This window comes from Macadamia integrifolia, chromosome 12 (genome assembly GCF_013358625.1).
Source record: "Macadamia integrifolia cultivar HAES 741 chromosome 12, SCU_Mint_v3, whole genome shotgun sequence".
Classification (NCBI taxonomy): Eukaryota; Viridiplantae; Streptophyta; class Magnoliopsida; order Proteales; family Proteaceae; genus Macadamia; species Macadamia integrifolia.
Genome location: NC_056568.1, coordinates 18970765 through 18981364, shown reverse-complemented (window position 1 = coordinate 18981364; position 10600 = coordinate 18970765).

Here is a 10600-nt window from a genome sequence, read left to right as displayed (position 1 = left end):
AAAAAAAAAAGAGATTATGACCATTACAACTTACAAAATAAAGCTTAATTAAATCAAATCCTACTACAAAGCAAAGGGTAAGAAAGCTTAATTAGTTTCTTACGAGTAATGACAATATAGGAATTTTATGTAGTATTAAAGGGGGTCGGGCTGGGTCGGGCTACAACAAGTCAGTTCAAGTCAGGCATATAAATGTGTTGGTTCGATCGAGTGCCCGATGGGCTAGCTACCTACACTGTGAACGCCCATTTAAACGTGTCAAGCCCGACCCATTTATTAATTGGGTCGGTCCAGGTCAGGTCATAAATGTGTCGAGCTTGGTCGGGTCTACTGATGTGGGCTCATAATTGACACCCCTACTACCTATAACCTATTTGACACCCCATGATGATTAAAAACATCAAGAAACATCAATTTAAACAATTTTTTTAATATTGTATATATATATATGATAAAATGTAATTTTATTAGAGATTAATTGAAATAAAATTGGCAAGTACCAGACCCGCCTAGGAGATCAATGAGGTGACTTTACTAAGAATATAACAAGTAACAGGGTGTTTGAGAGATCGATGATGGCATACAAACTTTAGTCCCACATCACCTAGGGGAAAATTACTGGGTTAAGTGATAACCTCAAGCCTCCTTAACATAGTACAACGTGTTTAGCCTTGAGGCCCATAAGCCAAAAAAGATATTATTGTGCTAAGTTTAATGGGGCCGGCCCGAGCGGGGATGCTGTGCCGAAAGGAGGAAATATTATGATACCTAAGAATATGACAAGTACCAGACCTGCCTGGGCGGTGAGGTGTTCGCACAAAAAATACGGCAAGTATAAAAGTGTTTGGGAGATTGGTAAGGGTGTGAAAACTTTAGTCCCACATCGCATAGTGGGAGATTATTGGGCTAGTTAATAATTTATAGCATCCTTAACATGGCACAAACGTGTTTTAAAGCCTTGAGACCCATGGGCCAAAGATAATAATATTGTGCAAGGTTAATCGGGTCGGGCGTTACAGATGATATCAGAGCAGACCCCAATAGTGTGTGGGGTCGTAACGGGGATGTTGTGCCGAAAATGGGAAAGATTGTGACACCCAAGAATATGACAAGCACCAGACCCACTTAAGAGATCAATGAGATGTCCGCACCAAGAATACGATAAGTACTAGAGTATTTGGGAGATTGGTAAGGGTGTGCAAACTTTAGTCCCACATTGCTTAGGGAGGAGATTACTAGGCTAGTTAATAACCCCTAGCCTCCTTAACATGGCACAACGAGTTTTAAAGCCTTGAAGCCTATGGGCCAAAGAGGATAATATTATGCAAGATTTATGGAGTCAGCACGTCACACATGTACCCTATTAGCTAATGAACAATAAACTTAAAGAAATCATTGAGCTTCATTATATATGGGCTAATGTTTACATTAGATAATATTAAAGTCTTTTGGGCCTAAGGATCATACTTGTTACACAAACTCTTATATCTAAAGTATTATGGTGTGTATCTCTATTAGTGGGATTTTTTCGCTTTTCTCTTAGATTCCACCTACTTAGTGTGCTTCGTTTGCTCTAAGAAGTGTAAGGTGTTGTAGTTTCTTTTGAGCCCTTCCCGTCATCTCTTTTTACCTAGTTATGGCTTCTCAACAATTGTATTTACCATTACCATCACCACCAACACCTTTACTTGATCCATCACCACCTCCTACTCCTCTGCTAAAAAATATCTTAGATAGTGAAGATGTGCTTATACTTGATGATGAAACTGAGGACCATCTTGCACATTGTGAAGCGCTAACATTTGCGGGTTATATTCTACTTGGGAAATCATATAGAAAGTAGGTAATAACCGAGGCATTCATCTCTGCCTGGAATACTAGTCATCCGATGATCGTCTCTTCCATTCAAATCTATACATATCTCTTTCGCTTCCAACATCCAATGGAAGTTCAAAATGTTCTCAATGAGGTTTCTTAGTCGGTAGTGGGGAACCTAATTGTTTTGGATCGTTGGAGGCCATCGAAGGATTGGTTGTTTGCTTCAACTAATATATGGGCTTAGTTTCATGATATTCTTGACAAACTGCAAGACCATCAGCTGGTCTCTTGGTTGGTCTAGATGGTGTGATGTCTCCAAGCTACTGCAAGTCTCCGGTATCCGATCTGGCCAACGGGTACAACTCTTTAGAGCTCGCATCACTTGGGATGTGAATAAGCCATTAAGACCTTCACTGAGTATCAAACGACGAAGCAGACAACAACTCCCTGTATGCATCTAGTATGAGTGTTTGCCTCTCTTTTGTTATTATTGTGGCCTTCTGGGCCATGAAGAACAACGGCGTAAAATTTTGTTTGAGAACAAATAAGAGCATCGTGCCACCCATGGTTGCCCTACCACCACCCTTTGCCTTGATTTCATGTATCGTCACTTTCATCCATCTATTAGGTGCTCAGCAGCAGATGCAGTACTTCTTGAACATGCCACTATTGTCCTACCTAAACCACAAACTACTAACTCACCGACCGCCATCACCACCGCCTCTTTCAGTCGTCGGTCACCTCCACCTACAGTTGTTGCATCAAATTGTTTATCTCTATTAACTGCCCATGATAGCCAGAAAGCTCCAAACCCATGATCTCCACCCTCATCATCCCATAACTCACGACACACTATTACCATCATTAACCCACAACCCAGGTTCTCCTATTACTAGTGATAGAGAATTAATATCATATGTAATAGAAACTTTTCCCACCCATCAAGGTATGTTACCGTTACCTATCCAACAAGGTATGACACCTTTTCATTCGCTTGACACGTCCTCCACCTTCCCTAACACTGTTAGCATTCCACCTTTACCCACCATAACACCACCTAGTCGGTTATACCCATCATCCACTACCGAAATTGTAGGACATCAATTCCTACATTATCTCCATCACCTACCACGTGCTCCTAAAATCACTCAGGCTTTAACAACCCTCCTTCTATATCCTTGTGGTTGTACCATATCTAACTCAACCGTCCCCACTAGACCCAATCCTACCCAACCAGCTATACCATGTACCATGACCCCAAATGTCCAAGGATGAATTTTTCAATCCCCTAAGCGTCCAAGGATGGATATAAACAATTCAGAATCTATGGATGAAATAGAGATGATGCATCAAGATAAGGAAATGTGCCACTTTTTAGGGCAGACCCCCGTGGAGACTGGAGAGAATCAGCCCCACAAGTTGCAATAAAGCTTTTGGGTTGGAATGCATTCACCATCTCCTCAACATGAAGCATCCCAACATTGTTTATCTCATGGAGACGAAGAGTAGAGAGGCAACAATTGGAAGGTTATGTCGCATTGGAAATTTTTATGGCTTTACTACAGTAGAACCACAAGGTGCCTCAGGGGGTCTTGCTCTACTTTGGAAGGACAACGTCAATTTGTCTATATTGTCAATTTATTGATTTTGGTTCCATGGCCTGTCCTTCATGTGGAATAATAAGCGTGATGGTTCCTCCAATATTAGAGTTTTGATTGGACCGTGCTCTACGCAACTCTTAGTGGCAACAATACTTCGTCAATGCTACAGTGTTTGTGAAACCAATAATTAGTTCTGATCATTCACTTCTTGTTCTTGATATGGAGGTGGCATTTCTTGGAGTCGGAGACCATTTCGATTCGAATCGATGTGGTTGAAGCATGAAGATTGTAATAATGCAGCGACACAAGGGTGATCTATCTCTCCATGAGGTATAGCAGTAAGTCGGGTCATGGGAAAAATTAAGCATTGCCGTGCTGTTTTTCAAAAGGGGAACAAGGAGGTGTTTGGAAATATTTTTGAAAATATTCAGAGGCTTAAGGCTGAGCTTGAGTACATCCAAGGTCTACCCGCTTCAACTTTTTCTCAGCAAAGAGAACCTAAAATCTGGAATCTCTTGGAGGAAGAACTTTAAAAGGAGGAGATGTGGCACCATAATTCAAGAGTTGCATGGCTGCAGGGAGGTGATAAGAATACGTTTTTTTTCACTTATCAACTATATGGCGTCATCATCGAAATCAAATATTAAAGCTCAAATTACCATAAGGGCAGTGGACATCAACAGAGACTGAGGTTACAAATATTCTCAATACTCATTTCCTTACTTTGTAGTCCATGGAACTTGTAGATAATGTTGCTCTAGCATAAGTCTTAGATATGGTTGAACTTGTTGTTACTGATGAACTTAATAATTCTATGCGTATAATCCCAACTTTGGAGAAGATTTGTGTAGCCCTATTTGCAATGGCACCTCTCAAGTCCCCAGGACTAGATGAGTTGCCGCCTATTTTCTTCCAATGGTATTAGGACTTGGTGAAGGCGGACCTACTTTCTTATGTTGCTGATTTTTTCCACACAGGTCATATCCTGACGGATCTGAATAGAACATTCATTTTTCTAATCCCAAAAGTGACCAATCTGGAGACTGCAGACCAAATTCACCTAATAAGTCTTTGTAATGTGATTTTTAAAATCATTATAAAGATCATAGTTGATCGGCTTCTAGGAGCATTGAATATGATTATATCACCAAACCAATCGGCATTTATCCCTTCTCGCTTAATTTCAGATAATATTATGGTGGCACACGAGATGTTCCATTATATCAAGAAGTAGAAAAAAGGGAAGGACAAACTTCTTGCACTGAAACTAGATAAGTGTAAAGCATACGATCGGTTGGAATGGAACTTTATTGAAGCCATGCTATTGAAGCTGGGTTTCAGTCATGCTTGGATAGATCGAGTTATGACATGTATCCGGACGTTCTCCTATAATCTCCTTATGAATGGCTGCATCAAAGGGGGAATCATTCCAACATGTGGTATTAGACAAGGGGTCCAATCTCACTGGTTATTTTCAATTCTTTGCTCTCAAGCTCTCACATCTATCATTAAGCAAGCTGAAGAATCGGGTACACTCCATGGAAATAAGGTTTGCCACAAAGGATCCCCTATTATCCATCTTCTGTTTGCCGACATTGTTTGCCTTTTTATCAAGTAAAGCTTCAAGAAATCACTACTCGTGAGTTGTATTGCAAGGCTTCGTGTCAATCTATTAATTTACAAAAACCCAGCATCACTTTCAGCCCAAATATTCATGTGAAATCCAAAATATGGTTATCTCATATGCTTCAAATTCTGTGTGGTGATAGGTCCACCAAATATTTGGGGTTGCCAACAGAATTTGGCATTGCAAAGAAAGATTTATTCCAAGAAGTGAGGGACAAATCACTAAATAAATTGCAAGGTTGGACAAGGAATTTTCTCTCTCATGTAGGAAAGGAAGTATTACTAAAAGGGGCTCTATCTTCAATGTCAAATTACGCGGGTTCCCATTTCAAGCTTCCTACCTCACACTATAATTCCATTAGGAAAGTAGCCGCTAACTTTTATTGAGACGGTTCGGAGGAGGGAGGAAGAATACATTAGATCTCGTGGTCAAGATTATGTCGACCAAAAAGTCGAGGCGAGTTAGGTTTTAAAGATTCAAGGCTACAAAATTAGGCACTCTTGGCAAAGGCAGTGTGGTGTCTATGGTCTTCACAAGATTCATATTGGGCCCAATTTCTTAAATCCATATACTTCCCTAGAACTGATTTTCTGAGTGCAAGATTGGGAAATAAACCATCATGGGGATGGCGGAGCCTGTTAGAATGGAGGAAAACCTTGATGGCTGGATTGGTTTGGTGCATTAGAGATGGGAGCACGGTGGATATTTGGAGCGATTGGATACAATCACTACCTCAATACAAGCTCCAAGGTTCAAGGGCAATAGGTTGCACCCTTTCAAGGGTCTCTGATTTAATCGATCCATTTTCTAGATCATAGAGAATGGGCCTACTGTATCAATTTTTCCAGCCGGCAGACATTGAAGCAATATTAAAAATTCAGCTTAGTCTCTTTCCAAGTGTGGATAAGCAAGTTTGAGGAGCCTCCAAAAATGGTGTTTTTACTGTTAAGTCGGCGTATTATCTCTTGACTAAGATTAAAGATGCAAGGTCTACTTTAGAAGCATCCACTTCTCGAGTGTATCAACGGGATCAGATTCTGGATTTTATGCTTGTATCTGGTCAATCCGAACTCTTCCAAAAATTAAATCTTTTATTTGGAGAGCTTGTAATGAATGTGTGGCCACGGGAGAAGGCCTTTTTTCACGACGTGTCCCGGTGGATCCAATATGTTATAGATGTGGTGCAGTCAATGAAACAGTATCTATTTGAATGCTCTTTTGCTAAGGTAGTTTGGTATGGGAGCACACCTTCCTACACTCCACCAACTGATAGAGCATCGAAATTATCAGATTGGATGAATAGTTGGGAACTTTTGGTGCACCAAGACAAGAAGTTTGCTCATGAAACTCTCTCTCAAGCCTCATTTCTATGTTGGTACTTGTGGCATGCAAGAAACGATGGGATTTTTAAGACAAAGGATTGGACACCACAAGAGATTGTTATTTCTAGTGCAGAAAGGGCGTTCCTGGAGTTTCATTTAGCCACTGTCGTTCCATCTTCTTCGCCCTCTAATACAACTACCGATATAACTGTAGACTATAAAAAGTGGGAGGCCCCACCTTTGGGTTTTGTGAAGGCAAACTGTGATGCTGCTTATCCACAGGGAGGGGTTTCTGGCGGATTGGGCATTATCTATAGGAAACATGATGGACATCTCCACAAGGCGCTCTCCATCTCGCAACCCTTAGCTTCTGCAATTCAAGAAGAAGTTTTAACTATTAAAATGGTGCTTTTGCAGGCTCTCAATTATGGCTACACCCATCTTCTTGTTGAATCGGATTGCAAGGAGATCTTCTCCTACATTCAAGATCCAAGCCTAGTTCCTCCATGCAAGGTGGTAGTTGTTATTGAGGATGTGTGTAAGTTGTGTCCTTTTGTTTCCATATCATTTAATTTTATTCCACGGGACGTAAAATCTATTGTAGCCGCCCTAGCAAGGAAAGCTTTGTCTATCATGTGTATGGTAGATTGGCTAATTACCACTCTGTGGCTTTAAGACCTCTGTACATCTGAAGCTATTGGCTGTACACGTGATTATTATCAACCGTAAATTTCCTTTATATAAAAAATTAATTAATTAATAATGCATTATGGTTAAGATGCAATCAAAACCAATGACAACGTAAAAAAATAATTCCAATAATTAACAAAAATCAAACAAATTCTGATCTCATTTATATAAACACTTTACGTTCTACCCATTTATTTGGGCTTCATAATTGAATTTTATTAAAAATTATGATGAAAGCAGTTAATAGACCAACAACATATACAAGCAACATAAAATGATTTTGTATCACAACATCTGAAATATGGGTATAGGCATTAGCAATAATATCAATTATTAAAATATCTACTCTATCCATTTTCATTAAAATCCATCACTATGATTTTAGCAAAGTCCATTAACATAAGCCCATTATGTGAAGAATGTAGACATTCCATTACATGAATATTCTGCCATAAGGATTTTAATGGACTTTATTAAAATCATAAAGTCCATGATCAAATATTGTGGATCCACCATAAGGATTTTAATAGAGATTGGTGGAACCACACGATCAACACTTCCACAAGACAATAGTATAATACTTTGAAAGAACAACCTTTTGCCTTGAGAAGGTGATAACATTACCCATAAGGCACAATATTAACTATCAGAGACCACATGTATTGTCTATGCTTGTGCGTGCAAGTAAATAACTCACATTATATGCATGTTTTTTTTTTGATACCTAGGGTGTCTGGATCTTTGATCCGACTAGTCCCTGGGGTCACTATGATACCGCTTACATAGGACCGAGTTAGTCTGAGATGGAAATTCTCGTGCGGTGGCCCCAAGAAGTTAGGTGCAACAACGAAGGTTTGATCACTGGAGCTCACTTCCTGAGGTGGAGTACCATGTCCCCTCCAAGCCAACTGCGCTAACCCCTTGGGGTTGAATGTGAGATACATACGTAACACAGATATGTATAAAAAAGTTCATTTATACATATCTCCAGCAGAAAGTCGCTAAGACAGGTGCTACCATAGCAACGGTGGCCCTCTTCTTTGCCAGTAACATGCTTTTTTTTTTTTGCTTATGGTCAAAAAAAGAATATATTAAAATGATCAAAAAGGAAATAATACAAATACCCAATAGGGCGCCCACAAACTTCTCATTCTTTTTCCACCTTCGGCATTGCCATCAGTAGAGAGAAGAACAGGAACAACAATACAATTCAGATCTCAAGAGAACCTGAACCGTGGTTTACACATGGCATCCCATTCAATGTCATAAATTGAGAACCTAGGTAGAACGTCCCAATTAAATGATATCCTAGTTGCAGCCGCATGCTTTGCCATTCCATTAGCCACTGTGTTAATTTTCCGATAACAGTGATTTATACTCCATCTAATGGAATTTAAAAACACCAAAACACTATACCATCTTTGTTTAAATTTCCACGGAATTAAACCATGAGAAACACACCATACTACTGCCTTTGAGTCAGATTCAATTTGAATCCAATTTAAATTCGACTTTTGAGCAATATTTATGGCCTCAAAGAAAGCTTCAAACTCAGCATCAATGTTAGTTGCATTACCAATGTGGGAAGTAAAACTAGTCAAAACCGACCTTAGGTGATTTCGAGCAGTCCCTCCAGCGCCTGCACTCCTTGGATTTCCAAGAGAACATCCATCGATGTTAATTTTGTAGCAGCCTAGAGGAGGATGCTCCCAGAAAATTTCCTCAATTTTCCTTTGCACTGCCTTTGCTCTCAAAAATTTCAAGGTTGTTGACAACATCAACTCCTTCATCGACTTTACCACCACTGGGACCAAGCATGACACCCCCTGCAATGCCATACACACAACTTTCACTACCTCATTAGCATTCCTGCTGCTTTTTCGTACCTCCTGTAGTTTCGTTTCATCCATATGTGATATAAAACATAATTTAAGGATGCACACCATATATGCTTTAGAGGAACTATTCTAGCCTTTCTCTTCCACCAAGAGAACAACTCCTGGATAGAAGGGAAACCCTACCATTGCAAATAAAAAACCTTCAAGAAGTTTGTGTTATACCCAAACCCTAAAACTTCTTATTTAATGTTCAGGTGCAACACTGGAGGACACCAGTATCAGTGAGTACTGGGTTGCATCCATCTTTTGCCGAGGAAGGAAGGGCGACCCCACTTGCACCTGCTACCCATGCTTAAGTAATTGGAAGGGATTTTGCACCCGAAGGGAAAGGTTAGTTAAACCTCACACACACTAAAAACCCTGGAGAAGGCCCCACTCAAACAGAGGAGAGATCTCTATACAAAGTGATCAGTTCAGCCTTCACCGGCTAATGATCACCAGCGGATGGAACATCCACCGGTGAACACCATATGGTGAGTGCACAAGCCAGTTTTGGGTTATTTCACTGTGGGACTCGAGACCTCACGATCGTGCATCCCAAACCCATCCACATTGATGGAACAATGTGTTAGGGAGTTGATTAATGTGGTGGGACATCTCGAAGCGGGCCCGTTAGTGCCGAATAGCAGAATAACCCAGTATTGGGTAAAAACCCATTAATTCCCCAAACAGCCCTTAGTGGGACTTAAGTGGCTATAAATAGGGCTCTTACCATTCATTTCTTCTCCTACCAAAATAGAAAGAAGGAAAGGGAGAAAGAAGAAGAAGAAGAAGAAGAAGAAGAAGGAGAGCAAGGGAGGACGGAAGGAGGAAGGCTAGGGCTTCATTCTTGAGGTAAGCCCACATGCTCATCTCTCCACACACACACACATAAATCTCTCTCTCTCTCTCTCTCTCTCCCCTTCCCATTTCACTCTTTATTGGAAGTAATGGAGACCCAACCAAATCCCACCTACCCAACCATAAAGGCTACATAATGGGAGGAGGAAATTAGAGTAAGAGTCCTACATTGGCAAGCTTGTTCACTCAACCTTGGGTCTAAGGACAAATCCCTATGAAACCCCTAACCAAAACCCTAGGAATTGGGAATTTGAGCAAATTCTCTATGACCTAACATCCTAACCTAATCCTAAGTTGGGGAAAATAAAATTAAACCTATGTATGGTGTGTGAGAGTGATTTCATGAGCCATTAATGACCATTCCATGAGCTCAACCTAAGTCTTCCCCAATTTAGCTTAACCTAGACTTGTGTATTGAGGAAATTGGGTGTATCTTGAAACCCTATGTTGATCCATTCACTAATTTCACTAAACCTAAGCTAAGTGAACTGTGTGAGGATGCCCTACATGAAAACCAACCCTAAAATCACAAAACCCAATTTGTAAACTATACAAAAGAGGGAGAAGGGAGGAATGGAGTTGGGAAATGACACCCCACTGAAGAATACGCATTTCCACCACCATACACAAAGGCCACAGGGCCAATAGGGCTGATCTAGGTAAGAAAACCCAGATTTTAACTTCACCGGCTGATGGTCACTGACCAACCGGTGAAGGCAGGGACCATCCATTGGTGAAAATATTACAGGATGTGCATTCCTTTTGGATTTGTCCACTGATGAACTCACCGGTGGAATGTCATCC